Source organism: Syngnathus floridae, chromosome 12, assembly GCF_059516105.1.
Source record: "Syngnathus floridae isolate MCC-2025c chromosome 12, RoL_Sflo_1.0, whole genome shotgun sequence".
Taxonomy (NCBI): Eukaryota; Metazoa; Chordata; class Actinopteri; order Syngnathiformes; family Syngnathidae; genus Syngnathus; species Syngnathus floridae.
This window is the reverse complement of record NC_142424.1, coordinates 4,450,632-4,465,152: the sequence shown is the minus strand read 5'-3', so window position 1 is coordinate 4,465,152 and position 14,521 is coordinate 4,450,632. Positions and strand designations below refer to the sequence as shown.

Sequence of the window (14,521 nt, the reverse complement as noted above, 5' to 3'; positions counted from 1 at the left end):
TTTCTTGACCAAAGGACGATTAAAAGAAATATCTAAAAAATAAAAAAAACTATCCTACAAGATTGTGGAACAGTTTAATTTGTCTTGCACAGAGCAGGAGGCAGCTTGAGTGGATTTTGGCTGCAGCATGCTCGTAAAATCGAGATGCATTAAATGCCGTACCAATAACACAATATCCCATCAAAAAAAGCACAAGCCATACTGTTGCTTTCATTTATTAGATTTTTTTTTTTTTTTGGGAGATTGATTTGTCTGAGATTTTGGAGTGGGTGGTTGATCATCTCAGGAGCCAAGAGTGGCCACATCTGTGTGATGAACGCCATCTCGTACTGTAACTGCTAAGCCTCCGTGATTGGATCGAGGAATCCATTACGTTGGGCACTTGACCAGCGTACGACTGCTGTACCAGCTGTACTGCAGAAGTCCAATCAGAAACTTTTGTGCGGGAGAAAAATGGGATTCATACACAGATGATCACTTTAAATCTGTGCTACAATAAAATGTCGAATTTATTTCAGGGCAACAAACTTGATGTTTTGGTCTGAATGAAACACTGTAATATTTGGAAATCCATCCAATGAGGTCATTTACATGTCACAAATTTGCAATGATATTCATTGTAGGCTGCGTTGTGAGTGTCTGATCTCCCTATTGGTGATCTCTGTTGATGGGATTGGATTAGGCTCGATCAGATTAGGGATTGTTTGGCCTAAACATTTAGTGTGACGCCACAATCTGGTAATCTACTGGCGCCCTTGGCACAAAAGGTATTCAGTCTCCTTTATTTTTGTCTGATAAAAGTTAAAAACTCGCGGAACTTGTTTGTCCATTTGTTAGCTCGCGGTTTACTTTCTGTTTTCTGTGTCATCAATGAAATACATTCGAAATGGATGGTAGGGCCTTATTTGAGTTATGGCTTGGGGGTACAATTTTGTCATGATTCAAAATGTAAAGGAAAATAAATTCCTCGAATCAAAGTGAAATAATTAAGGAGAACCATGTAATTTTTGTTTGTTAGCTAACTCGCTATTTCCTGGTTCACGCACACTGACAAATACATTCCGTCATGACTCAGACTGCACAAATAAATTTCTCTATTCAATGCTAAAATTTATTTAATTTGGCCGTCAATTTGGCTAGCAGGTTACGTCCTTGTTCTTGGAAAAAAAAAATTAATAGAGAGAAGAAAAATAAAAGAAAATGCAAAAAACAAAATCCTCTACGAAAAGAAACAAGCTTGTGGAGCAAAATATTTATTTATCGGTCTCTTCGACAGACCTGCGTAATCTTTGTCCACAAATTCCAAATACAAATGACATCAAAAACATCAGCAAGGCGTCCTTGCCCAGAGTCGTCCTCATCTCTCGGCAGCCAACACTATTTCATCCTTCACGCAAGATGACAGAACACAAGTTAAAATTATAGAAATGTCAATTTTAAGAGTATGATCCAATTTATGGTCTTTGATGGCAAAACTTTACAGGCTGGCCCGCCTCCAGCAGTCTGGCCCGGTCCAAATAGCTTGAAAGCATCTGTAACTTACACACTTGTAAATGAAATGTGTAAGTCGCTGAATTAAAATGGAGCGTGCGGGGTCATGTTTTGCAGCTCGCTCTCCCGTATACACGGCCAGCACACAAAAAGCGCGCACTTTGAATCAATTCTCGTCTCCGCTATCAATCCATATCTGGATCGTTTGGCCCGGTGATGTGAATAACTCGGCGACGGGCTTAACGGCAACCCAATCCTTTATATATTTCACTAGTGTCAAAATGTCAGAATGAAGTGCTGCCCGCTCGCACTCGGCCAGTTTCTCCTTTCCTTTCCTCTCCTCTCGGAGGAGTGTAGCTCAGGTTTCATTCGTCTGTCGATGGGGCAGACAAGCGAGGGCGAGCCGTTGCCTGGTTTGTCATGCAACGCTGCTATTTTCAGCCAAACTAATTCCCCAGAAGGGCTTTTTCCGCCTTGAATAACGCCCTGACAGCCGAGGTGGCAAAAGTAGTCACACTCTGTATTTAGAAAAGGAATAGAAGTCTTAATAATCATCGCCTTTTTCATTTATAGTCCACGAACTTGCCACGATGACTGTATTGTGAGGTTTCTGCGGAAAATATCCTTTACATGTGGTAAATTCTGGAACCGGTCTGCTGCTTTGCATTGCGACGTCATGTTAAGATGGGTGACAAGATGGCGCCAGCGCATGTCACTGTCCAGACTGTTTTCGACGGTTTTGAGGATTCTGGAATCTACCAAACGGGGCCACCTAATAGCAGGCTTGTTTATTTTAAGCACTTTTAAAAAAATATTTTTATTGCCTGTGTTTATAATACCCCGATGCCTCAATTGTTGAAGATATGCTAAGCATTTATTTTTTTATTTACTTAAAAAAATATATATATTTTTTGTATTTCGTTCCTTGCCACCGACACTGACATGGAGCCAGTGGGCGTTCTCATTCCGCGGGAATTAGAGTTGCAGGTGCCTCATTCAAGATGCATCAGCACTCAGGTAACCGGCAAAGTGTAATTAGTTGTGTCCCTTATCCCCGTCAAAGCTGCCGGCTACTTTCTCCCCTTCACCGTAAGCTTTGGCACGAGTGGCGGAGAGGGTCAACGTTTAATAATGAACAGGTCGAGCCGGCTGTAACGGATACGGGCACCTGCTTTATGCATCAGTCAATTACCTAATTAGAACTCTCCCACAGGGGAAAGCTAATACCTCATCCCGGAGTCGGAAGACGAGCCCCTTTCCATGTGAATGGAGGCGCTCGCTAGACTAACAGATACCTGTGTGTGTAGCCGCGGCCCGAGTGTGTGTGCATGCGCTTTTGCGTGTGAGAACAAGAGGGAGGGGGCGCGAGGTAGGCTCGCTGCTCTATTTCTTAGCGCGGATCAGGTACCAAAGGACGCTCATGGGAAATTGGGCTCTATACCAGCGCGATCCAATAACAATCCATGCCGGGCCCAGCTCCTCGCACCCCGTCTCGGCCTGTCGTCATGCGGCCCGGCGAGAGAAAGTGATCCATGGTAAAAGCAAAATGGGGGTTTCCAAAAAAGTCTTTGGGTGATATCAAAATATTCACGCAATAGTTGGCGCCTCGCAGTTCCGAGTGTCCGGGTTTGAATCTCGGCGCTGGACATCCTGTGTGGACTTTGCACGTACCACGTTCCGAAAATAGACGAGCCGCAAAACCCCCTGCCTGTTTTGCTGAAAGTCATCTTAGGTTCGTTGAAGACTGAACTGTTCACCCGTGATTCGAACGAGGACAAGGGGAAAAAAATGGATGAATGGATCCTGTTTAGGCCGAAATGTCTTTCTTATTCTATTAATGAATCAATCATAGGCTTCATGAGTCGAGCCCTCAGTCCTGTACTAAGTATCATTTTTTTTAAATTGAACCATGATAATGAGTCAAAATACCCCTAAAAATTATATCATCTCACATCTCACAACATTGACTCACAAGGCAAGAAAGGAAATGTTTATCCCCCCCAGATTGAGGTTGTAATGAATGAGACGTTGAATATAGATGGATCATTGTGAACACCGACGGCGAGAAAGCAGGAAAGGGCCGAGCGGATCTCGCAATTCGAGACGGGACCGGTAAATAATACGATGAGATGTTTCTGCGAGCGACCGACACCGCAGCTTAGCTGAAGCTAACGACCAGCTCGGAGATAATCATGGCCACTCATCGGCTATGATTAAGTCACAGATTTTAGCCCCGGGAGGATGGAAGCGGCAAAGGGGTGGGCGAAACTTCACAAAAAGAGAGAGCAGATGAAGGGTTAGCTTTCCGGTGCTAGCCCATACATTGACGTTTAGGCTCCGCCCCTGACTCATGACCTCTGCCTCTCCATCATTCAAATGCTAAACAACTCAGTAACATCCAACAATGCAGCAAAATATTTTTTTTTCCCCCAACATCAACCTGCTAAATTCTACAATCAGGCTTCTTAAATGCGATGGGTCAGTACGCTAACGACTGCTGTACTTCCATAAGCTCTGTTCTTAAGTCACAAGGTATGAATTAATAATCTTGTTGATCCTCTCTAATTGTTCCCACTGTCTTGGCCTCTACTTGTCGATGAAAAAGCGAGAGCCGCCGCCCACAGTTACCAGAAGTGTAAGACAAGAATGTGGCCTGCCTCAGCGAGAAATCCCAAAGTGCTTGGCGAGTCGTAGCTGCTAATACAGCTAATGCAGTAATGTACGGGCCGAGGCGATTAATGAGAGCGCTCTGCCTCTGACATCTCAGACACCCTAATGTTGCTGCAGCCTCTCTCCGGCCGCGCTTTAATCCATCACTGGCCCCCGTAACCCAATTACGGCCTGACGCTTTACTTTAAGCCCCCCCCGTCCTCCTCCCTATGCTCGGTCCTTCACACACATCTGCAAAAGGGCAAAGAGGCGCACACGCTTTTATATAGATAAGTGGGTTTGAGTGTGATCGGACAAGCGTGTTTCTCCGGAAAGGACATTTGGGCAGGTACGAACACACTGGTGGATGTAATTTGTATGTTACTCTGCCAAAAAATATTAATTCGGGAGCAGAGTATTGATAGATTTCAGTTTCTAGCCACTTAGCGTGTCACAATGCTAACTCTGCCCCTAGTGGTCATGGTTGCTAGCTTCACTTGCTACATTTGCTGCAAAACTAGCGTCAGATGGCCTCGATTGAAACATTGTCCGACAGTTCGCTGGCGTGCGGGCACTTTGGGCCGGCCTTACCGTCACAATCATTCTAATTAAGCAAGACGCTACGCTAACACGCTTCATTCCCAAAGGGAGAGGCAGCGTTTCACCAGACGTCTCCTGCAACATTTCTGATTGGCCTTGAAGGTGCTGATACTTGACATCAGAACCACGCGGCGCTTCAAGGTCGCCCCGCCGCGACTCCGCTGCCTTCCCGCCCGCTCGCTCTGCAGCCGTTATGTCACATGCGGAGCGAACCGAGCTGTCAATGGGGAGATCTACGAGCGGGCCTCCTCTAAATCAGGTGCATTGACTCCTTAAGAATTACTGGAGGAGCCTACTTCAATTAGCCACTCCCAACAGCAAATTAACTTAAATGTACCCGCTCAATAAAGTTCGAGACGATCATTTGCATGTCAATGTCGCTTTCCTCCCTCAAGGCCTTTTGCGGACGTTCAGCTGACCCGGGCAAATTCTGCCTCGTAGCCAAAAAGTGTCCAAATCCCGGTAATTGCTATATTTTCAGAGGAACTACTGGTTCAGGCTATTTTAGTTACCTCGAAATGGTTCATTCAAAAAAGTATCATGTCATAGAGTGCAATTCCCACTAATTTGTAGTGAGAACATCCTCTTATGCTTCACGACCTTGAACAAACTGTCATTTATGAGCTATTTCTGGTGGGGAATTTTCTGGACACCAAGACACAGTCGCTGATGTGTTATCCTGATTAGAAGAAAAAAAAAACACAACGGAACAAATGTTGACCGGAACCGTGGGAACGTTTTGCGATGAATGCTGGAACAGTGGCTCATTCTTATTTTTAAAACAGCCAGCAAGCACTGAGTTCTCATATATCTCCATGTCCTTAAATCACTTGTTTGTTAGTCTGCAGACAAGTCGGGCGCTTCACGAAGATAAATATTACTTATGGACCGATGATGTCATGTAATGTAGGTCTAATTCAATCGTCTTAGTTTTGTCAATTCTGGATGATTGTGAGCATACACAGTTGTCGTCGGGCAGACAATTTTCTTTTTTGCTCAAATCCAACCGGAGCGAGCTGGTGAACGATTTTGAAAAATAAAACAATAAATTATACATATATAGGCCTGGATTTGAATTTGATTAATTGTTCAGCTCCAGTGTAGCTTAGGAGACTATTAAATGCGAGAGGCCAAACTGAAAGGATCAACAATGAAAAGACATCCATTTTGACTATCATGCTCCTGCAGAACAGGATTATTGCTGTTCCTCTCCAGCGGAAGGCAAATCTCTTTTGTGACGGATCGGGATGATGGCGAGTGTGCCCACCTATCGCTAACCGCACTGTCCCGCCTCTTTCTCTCCCGCAGCCAGCCGAGCAGCCCCCGGGCCTCCTCAGCATCAGATGTCAGCCTCCTGGAGTCAAAGTAAGTCAGACAAACATGTAGACCGGACCTCCGCCGCATGCTCAAGTGCTATAAGTGCCCGGGAGTCGTCTTACAAGAAACACTTATTGCATTTTGTATTGAGCATGATGTTATGAAAAATTAATTTGGCGTTGGGGTGCCTCTGTCTCCATATCCAGTCTGCCTGTGCGTGTGTGCGTATGAGCGCCCGAGCCGCTTTTCGACACGTTTACGTGCAAGTGAGGAAAATGGCGTGCAAATTCGGTCGGAGGCGCTACCATGCATCGTCACATACGGAAAGGACAGCTTGGCATCTCCAGGGACGTCCAAGTGGGATTCCCAGTTGGACTAATGACAATAGTTACTGCTCGGACTTCCGTCCATTTAGGGCTCCAATTCCCACTGCTTAGGACACGTATTGACTTCACTATTGGCAAAACACTAGCCAAACAACGAGCCAAGTACGATAATATGCATGCACGGGGAAGAAGGAGCAGCTGAGCCAGCAGATTATGATTCTTTTCAATTTAACGTCCCCAAAAAATCCATGGTTCGGAGTTTGAAAAGCAATCTCTTTTTGCATCCCATACCTCCCCCCCTTTTTTTTTTTTTTAAGCAAATAACATTAATTCGACCAACCTGTACCTTTTAAATTGTGCTGGATTATTTCAAGTAGATCAAGGGAAATCCCATTAAAAGGGATTGGGCACAGATACACTCCATTTTGAAATATCTCAAATCTGAATTTTGGTATGGAACAAGATTAGGGGATTTGAAACCCCCCACTCCTCACTTTTTTTTTTTTTTTTTTTTTTTTTTTTTACCCAATTTTAATGAAGAGCATTTTCGGCCTCAGTTTGCTGTATTCATCGACTGTTGCAAACAAGATGGCGTTTATCTCATTACCCTTGAGGCATTGGAAGCCAGGAATCAACAACAGGTGCATTCTGCAAGTGGCCGCTTTACTTAAAAGTGTGTGAGATCATTAACGGCAGAGTTGGAGCTGGAAATAATATCACCGTGCCCCTGGGGACTGCTGCTTTTTGACCTCGGAGGGCGAGTGCAACATTGGCACCGACTCATTTGGGTCAAGTAGCGGAGGGAGGGGGACGTGGGGGGGGCCCCATTTTTGTCGAGATTTAGGTGACCAAAACTATAAATCTTCTCGCTATTCATCTGCTTCAAGTCTTTTCAGTTTGGCTAAAAATAAGCTTCACGCCGCTTGAGACGTTGATGGATGGACTGTGAACTCCTGACCCTATAAAATGTAACAAGAAAGGCTACCGCCGCACAGCATGGCGCAGGTCAGAGGTCGCGATATTGAGTTCACAAACACGGGTTTTCATTCTCGACGCCCACGTGTGCGCCTCTACGCCAAACACTAACTTGCGCCTCATGTTGCCAACAGATGATCATTTTGATTCTCCGTCATAGGAAATACACATAACAAAATAATATATATATTTATATATTTATGTATTGGGTGGCATGTCAACTTATTTTATTTAAGTACCCATCCACGCAAACCCAACAAAAGACGACAGAAGAAATGCGCTTCGTGTTAAAATGAATGAAAATAACGCCCTAGAAAATTAGCTAGCTAGCGGGCTAGCAATAGCGTTCAAATGCTGTCAAACAACACAGTTAACAGTTTGTCAGTCAGCTGTGCTTTAGAGGTTTTATGTTGCTGTTATTGGCCATTTTGTTGTTTCTTTATGTTGTTCTTTAGCTGTTTCTTGTTTTGACCCAAATAGAATTTCTTGTTTGGAGTTTTAGCACCACCTGCGGCTTTGGTATGTCCCCGAGTGAGCCCTATCTCACCCAAAGTGGTATGATTTTAAAAATAGCCTTCGCTACATCAACGACCCCCTGACAACACAGCGCTTGCCCTCTTACAATAATCTTCATAACATCCTTTCCTCGTCTTTTCCCTCGCGTATTCCTGCTTAGTTCCACCACAGCGGAGATGGCTTAACCCCCTCGTTCCCACTCATTGACACCCCGAGGGGGAACGCGATAGGTCAATGTCGTGTGAGTTGTTATAGCGTCTCCCCACCTCGTCTGCCTCCATCCCGCCTCGGGCACGGCAAGAACCGTCGCCTGTCCCTTCTTCACGAGCGTGGGACGGCCACCAATAATAAACATGTTGGCTGTCAGGCGAGAAGACGCCGGGCAAGCTCGCCTCGCCCTGGCGTCGTCTCAGCGTTCGTCTCCGCTGAGGTGTCGGGGCAGGCGAGCGTCAAGGTAGGCCGAGGCTCCGGCGGAGTTTGAATTTGTAATATCAGCCCGAGCAAGTCAAAGCGCTCGGAGGCGAACGGCCAAAGACGGAGTTAGCGCGCGCGTGTGTGTGCGTGTCTTGGCTCTGTGTCTCAATGACTTGGGAAAAGTGAAGCGCCATTTCCATATTTGTATAACTAAGGAAATCTGAATCAGAATCATCTTTATTGGCCAAGTATGTTAAAACACACAAGGAACCTGTCTCTCGTTGTTGGACTCACTCGAGTGCAGTGGTGTATTGAGATACGAGTGCCCTGCCAGGCCATACACACGTGTGTGTGTGCGCACGTGTGTGTGTGTGGCTAGAGAGAGAGAGCACCCTCACATCATCTTAACACTATCCAAAATAATATTCCATTTCGTACGATTAAAAAAATAGCTAATTTCTTACGCTGTCATCAATTATAACAGTACAAACACGGAGCCGGCGGCGACCGCACACTTCAAAGTCCACCGTCACGCCGAGCCACCACCGTGCAAAAAAAAAAAATCGAAAGGGCGTCACGCCGGTCCCGTGTCATCCCAGCAAACACGTGCCATGCAAAAAAAAAAAAAACAATCACACAATCTGCAATGGAGATTTACCTCCGAGGCTCACGTGGGTCCTCCTGCGACCAATCGTTACAGAAAACCGTTTTAACCAAACAGTTGAAATGTTTTGCTTTGCGTTTTTTTGCTGGCGCCGCCATTCGAAATTGCTTTTTCACGTGTCACACGAACAATATCTTCTAATGCTATCGATTAGCCCGCTCAGCCTCTCAAGGCCGACATTAGCGCGACTGTTGCTTCCTTGTTCCATCTTTAATTGATGGTGGATATTGCTCCACTCCACCCGGTGCACTCATTGATATGAAAAAAACGTGCGTACCAAACGCGTAGGCACGCCGTCGCTACCTTTTACAGGTTTTTTTTGACCGTCCGAGGTCGTTATGGCCGCCTTAAGAGGTTATGGATTAAAAAAGAGGATGCGTGTGAGTGCAGTGATGAGACATTAGAAGCTCTTTGCGAGATAATGAAGCAGACAACGGGCTTAAAGCATTGCTACAAAACATTGGGATGCATGGAACAAAAGTGTTACAGGTGCCTTTTTAGAATCGTCAGCCGCATTTGCGTATAGATCTGGACTCGGAAAGTGAGGAGCCAGAACATTCCGTGTGGACAAAACAGCAACATTCTTTTAAGTGAGGAGGGGAGAAAAGCATTTTAGACATTGTGTGTGGGCAGCAGGAGGCCTCGTCGACTCCCAAATGTCCCTCGGGCCTCGAGTTTGACATCTGTCAATATTGTGGCCACTGACTGTAAAGAGTGTCACCTTTGCAGGTCACTAAGTGTTGCGCCAAAATTCCCCATACTGCCAGACATCAGAAATGTCTCGCGTCCATCTGCAATCGCTCAGCCGTGAATCTCTCGCCATCAGCCATCCATCAGCTGTCGGCGGAGACGAGAGGCGAGCGGACAGATGAGCGGCCGCCGTATCGCTCGGGTTTTTATCAGCTTTCAACCCTCAGCCTGCCGATGATTAGAGGGGCCGCGACGAAGCTTAGCACATGCGGGAGACGTGTGAAAGCCTGACGGGGCGTTCTGAGCCTCCATTGGAATTATTATTATTTATTATTATTATCATTAGTGAAAGTACTGGACCTCTTCCATCAGACTTGAAAATGTGTGCCGATACTCCGACACCGATACCACTTTACCAATCTGATGTATGTGTTCCTAGCAGGTCGAGTCGGAGCTATTTGGAGATAATTTGTAAATCGCAATGTTGCAGGGGAACACTGTCAAGCTAAATATAAACTAATATTTCCTCACTTTTTCTTTTTTATAAGCTGACATCAGGCAGGCTGCAGGGGCGTTGATCACACACTTCTCGGTTTAATGTGTCATTTTGGCAATGAATGAAATCAGGTCACCTCACATGTTAACAGTGTTAATAAAGGTTGCATGTGTGCGTGTGTGTGTCTTGATGATTTTTTTTTTTTGCGCCACGTTTATGTGTGCGTCTCTTGCTTAAAGGCACGGCTGCAGTAATGATTTACTAAATGTCAAATGAACACTCGTTGTGAGAAAACGCCACACAAGCAGGCGCATTGGCTGGAAGCTCTTTAGCATTTCACGCCCTGATTGTGAGATAGCTTCCTTTTGAGCGGCAAGCGGCGGTATGTCCGCAGAATTAGTGCCCAAGGAATTAAGCGGGCGCTTTGAGACGCACGCAGATCTGCAAACATAGCCGCCGTTTCCGAGATGAGCCTGAGTGGATGTGAATTCCACCGGTCGGGAGCTGCTCGGATTTTTTTTTTTTTGGAAGGCAAAAGAGCACAAACCATCTGCGCAATAATAGCTTTTATGAGTTTTTTCCCATCTCGCCTGGTCTCCTGGGTCGGGCATCACTGGCGGCGACAGCCTGAGAGCTTGCCTGTCCCGTCTGCCCGCTCTCAGCCTCATCTGCGGGGTCCGCAGAGACCACCAGGAAGAGGCCTATCGCCGGCGCTCTGGAGCCTTAATCACTTTGCCTTCCTCTCCTTTCGCATCCTCACGGCTGCTATTCGCACTCTGCCCTGACACCATCATTTATTTATCCGCCCCTTTCTCCGGTGTTGTTTTCCATTCGGCGGCATGTTTTTTTCACGACGGCCGAGTGTCTGCGTGCGTGTGTGTGTGTGTGTTAAGGACCCATGTGGCACCGGTGGTGATTTCTCAGACACAAAATGGACCAAAGCGCAAACATGGCCAGGAATAGACGATAGAGAGGCAAACAGTTGTCACGCAGCATTGGCTGTTTTCTCGCTCTCCACCTGATTTGACTGCGTTGACCAGCGCCGAGCTATGAATAGTGGACGGACCGGTCCAAAGTGTCATCCAGGACTTTATGTCACAATGTGGGTCACCGAGTTTGGCACATGCACTTGGTGTAACAGGGCGGGGGGGGGGGGGGGGGGGAGTGTGTTGTTTAAGAGAGCTGAGATGCAAGTTGTCTGGCAACTAGTTACAATCTAGAAGTGACAGTGGCTCTCATTCCGCTAACGAGAACGACCTCGAGTCCTGCCTTGACACACACAGACAAGAACACACATACACACACTTTGAACGTCACTATGGCCTCACCTGATGCAGACTGACACTGTTGGATAGTTGGCTTGCCTGCTGGACAGCAAGGAATAATTAGAACTGGAGAAATGTCCATTTTTTTTTTATAGTTTATCAAAACGGATCAAATTACAAAAAAAAAAAAAAATTGAGAATCGTCCTGTTATGGAGATCGAGCCGCCACGTGCACATTATTGCGGCAAAGAATTTCCACCCTCTGCCGGTTTCCGATGAAGCCACAAGCTATTCAAGCTTCATGCAGGTGTTGGGGAACATGTCATGTTCTCACTTCCGTGCATATTTCTCCAGGTGTGAAGTTACCCAAGGTGTAAAAACCAGTGCTGGAATGTGGTTACTTGAGACAACTTCTTAAAGCTGCCTTGAGGAAGAACCTTTTGAAAAAATATTCTGATATGAAAGCAGTTTGGGGGAAAATTGATGACCACCCCCTCACTCGCCCCTCCTCCTCCTTACGCCCCGTTTGAAAATACTCTGCCTCGGATTTGTTGTTGAGGGAGGAAGAGCGAGTCCAGGGGTGATAAACCAGCAGTTCACCTTTTTCACTGTTCGAGGTGAAAGAAGTCTTGCCAACATGTTTCCCTTGTGGTTGACTCATTTCCCCGCTACACAAACTCATGACTGAAGCTCCACATTTGGCTAACCAAAGATTAGATTACTTTACTGATATTTTATTACTTCCGCCACAGGGGTTATTTTCATTGGCCAAGGTTGATCCCTTCAGTCGTTTGTGCGCAACATCCTGTCAACAGTTTTTCATTTGGAAACTGAGACTTTTTTTTTTTATGATTTGCAGATATTCTTCCAAAGATGTTCCTCTTCAGGTATCGTAAGAAACGGCACTAAACGAGCTGGAGTGAGAATCATGAGGCGTACACGGAGCAACCATCACATCAGTCTACAAAAAAAAAAAAGGTGCCAATTTGGACTCTTTTCACTCACTGCATGCTCGCCAAGGTCCAGCTTATCTGGATTTATGCACGCAGAATCAGACAGGTGCTCTCGGACGGTGTCGCTTTCCGCCGGTGTGAGCGATCGGGCAATTTATCCAAAACAACTGTTGTATGGCAACATAAGCGCTGCACCAACGTGCGTCGCCGCGTGTGTTTGTGCATGTGCGGAGTGTCTCATCTTATGTTTTGCAACGGGGGCTGGAGGTTAGATTTCATCCCGATAGCGGGGGGAGGAGGGGCAGCCGTGGAGGAGGGCCAAACATATGTTCCGAGGGCCGGGAACAAAAGCACTGACACGTTAGCCTTTTCACGGAGATGACCTTTCCGCCGCTCCCGATCTCAGACTCGCCGCCTGCCGCTGTCCTTTTGTCTGCCAGCTCGCCTCGGGCCCGGCTTCAGCCCAGCGCTAGAATTTCTCCTCATCTCCCCCAAATCTCCCTTGACTAAATGTCAGCATTACATATTTCTGCGCTCACACACAGGGATTTAATTAGCACAGCACCGTCTATGCATGTAATGTATTTGGTTATATTAATAGGTGAGTCTTAGCATTAGGGGGCTAATGAATATGCATTAGCGTGAGTCCGAAATTTTTTCGACCGCAGATTTGTGAGAAAATGAGCGGGGGGGAGGCTGGACCGCACAAAGAATTACTACACTTGACACATCGGCTAATGTGCAAATGTAGGTGCAAAGATGACACACGGGGTCGCGTTAAATTCCCGAGGCTCAGGTCACGTCGTCACGAACGCGGGTATTTTTAAGAAGGTACCTTTTCCCTCCACGTTTCGGCTTTATGTCTGCACGCAAGCTGTGTTTTAGGTCACTGAAAATGTTGTTTACCCGTCGAGGCGTGGAGAACAACTCAACAGTCAAACACTTCCGATGATGTTTACAACATGCTAAGATGCTAACAATGTGAGCTGTATAGCTGGTTTTACATCTGCCCTCAAATATGTCCAATATTTAAAAGCACTTTTTGCCAAGCATTATTTTTTCCAAAAATACAACATTAACCAGGCAGGTTAGTATTATGTCACCATTTAAATTGATACAGTGTGTTGCAGTTTTGGACTGGCCTGAGAACAATAGAGTTACTTGTGTCTTATTTTTATTCGACACATGGCGGTTTCATCGATTAGCTAATGCTAACGCTACTACTGCTTCTGCAGCAAAAACAAAACATGTTAATATAAACAGCTGTGTCAGTGGACGCGAACAAGGGACCATTGTTTGTTTCTGTTTGCGGAAAATGTTCATTTAAATAACCACAGGCACGCTCTATTGTTCTTAGCCCGAGAGTCTAAGGGAAGGAGGAGTGGGAGGGGCTGATGTTAATTAGGGAACAATGATTTAATAATTCACGCTTGTCTACACTGCCCACTGACACTGTTCTCAGCACCCCGACTTGACGGCATTAAACAAATCTACATAAAGAAAAAAAAAAAAAACTTCACACTCATGTGGCAATACATAACACCAGTGAAACAAAGACTTAGCTATAAACATCTAGCGGTGATGCTAACAGATATGGGGCACCGCAGTATGATGGTGTGTGAAGCGGCGTCAAATCACTCTGTCAAGATGGGCCCTTCCTCTCCCTCGCGTACTCCGAGAGGCTGGCACTTACCCAGTCGTCCACGGGCGCACGCCGCAGACTGGTTCGGAACTGGTTCCCTCACTCGGGGCTAGCCCGGGACCGAAGCCCGCGTCGCCTCTAATTAGGGGAGGCGCCCAGGCACGGGCATAACGAGCTGATGAATAATTAGAATTGGAGGAAATTGTGCAGCCAGGGTGGCAAATCTGGAGGGACAAGTGCTGAAAACAAGGCAAGCGGCATTAAGTCTACAGTCAGTCAAATCTGTGAACTTGGCCAGCGGCGTTAACACTCGGCCTGTGTGAAGAGGAATAAAGCTCCGGCGCTGGTGGCTGGCCAAGGCCACGCTCGCACCCCCGGGGCCGATTAAAAGAAACAAATAGGAAAGCGGCTGATAAATGAATCCATAAATTGCCGGCGATGAATACGAATCCGACCGCGTCATGCGATAGCAGCGGATCGTCTGCGGAAGGCGACGCGACGTTCGGGTTTTCTGAGGCGCCGT

At 46.3% G+C, this 14,521-nt stretch overlaps 1 protein-coding gene across 4 annotated transcripts in view; it reads left to right on the top strand.

The window, feature by feature from the left end:
* Positions 1 to 14,521, top strand: part of LOC148389634 (uncharacterized) — a 191,283-nt gene that overhangs the window by 111,066 nt on the left and 65,696 nt on the right. For all 4 annotated transcript variants that reach the window (XM_088391123.1, XM_088391122.1, XM_088391125.1 and 1 more), the window contains 2 exons: positions 6,049 to 6,105; positions 12,263 to 12,381. The gene's annotated coding sequence lies outside the window, so the exon portion shown is untranslated. The remainder of the gene's footprint in view (positions 1 to 6,048; positions 6,106 to 12,262; positions 12,382 to 14,521) is intronic.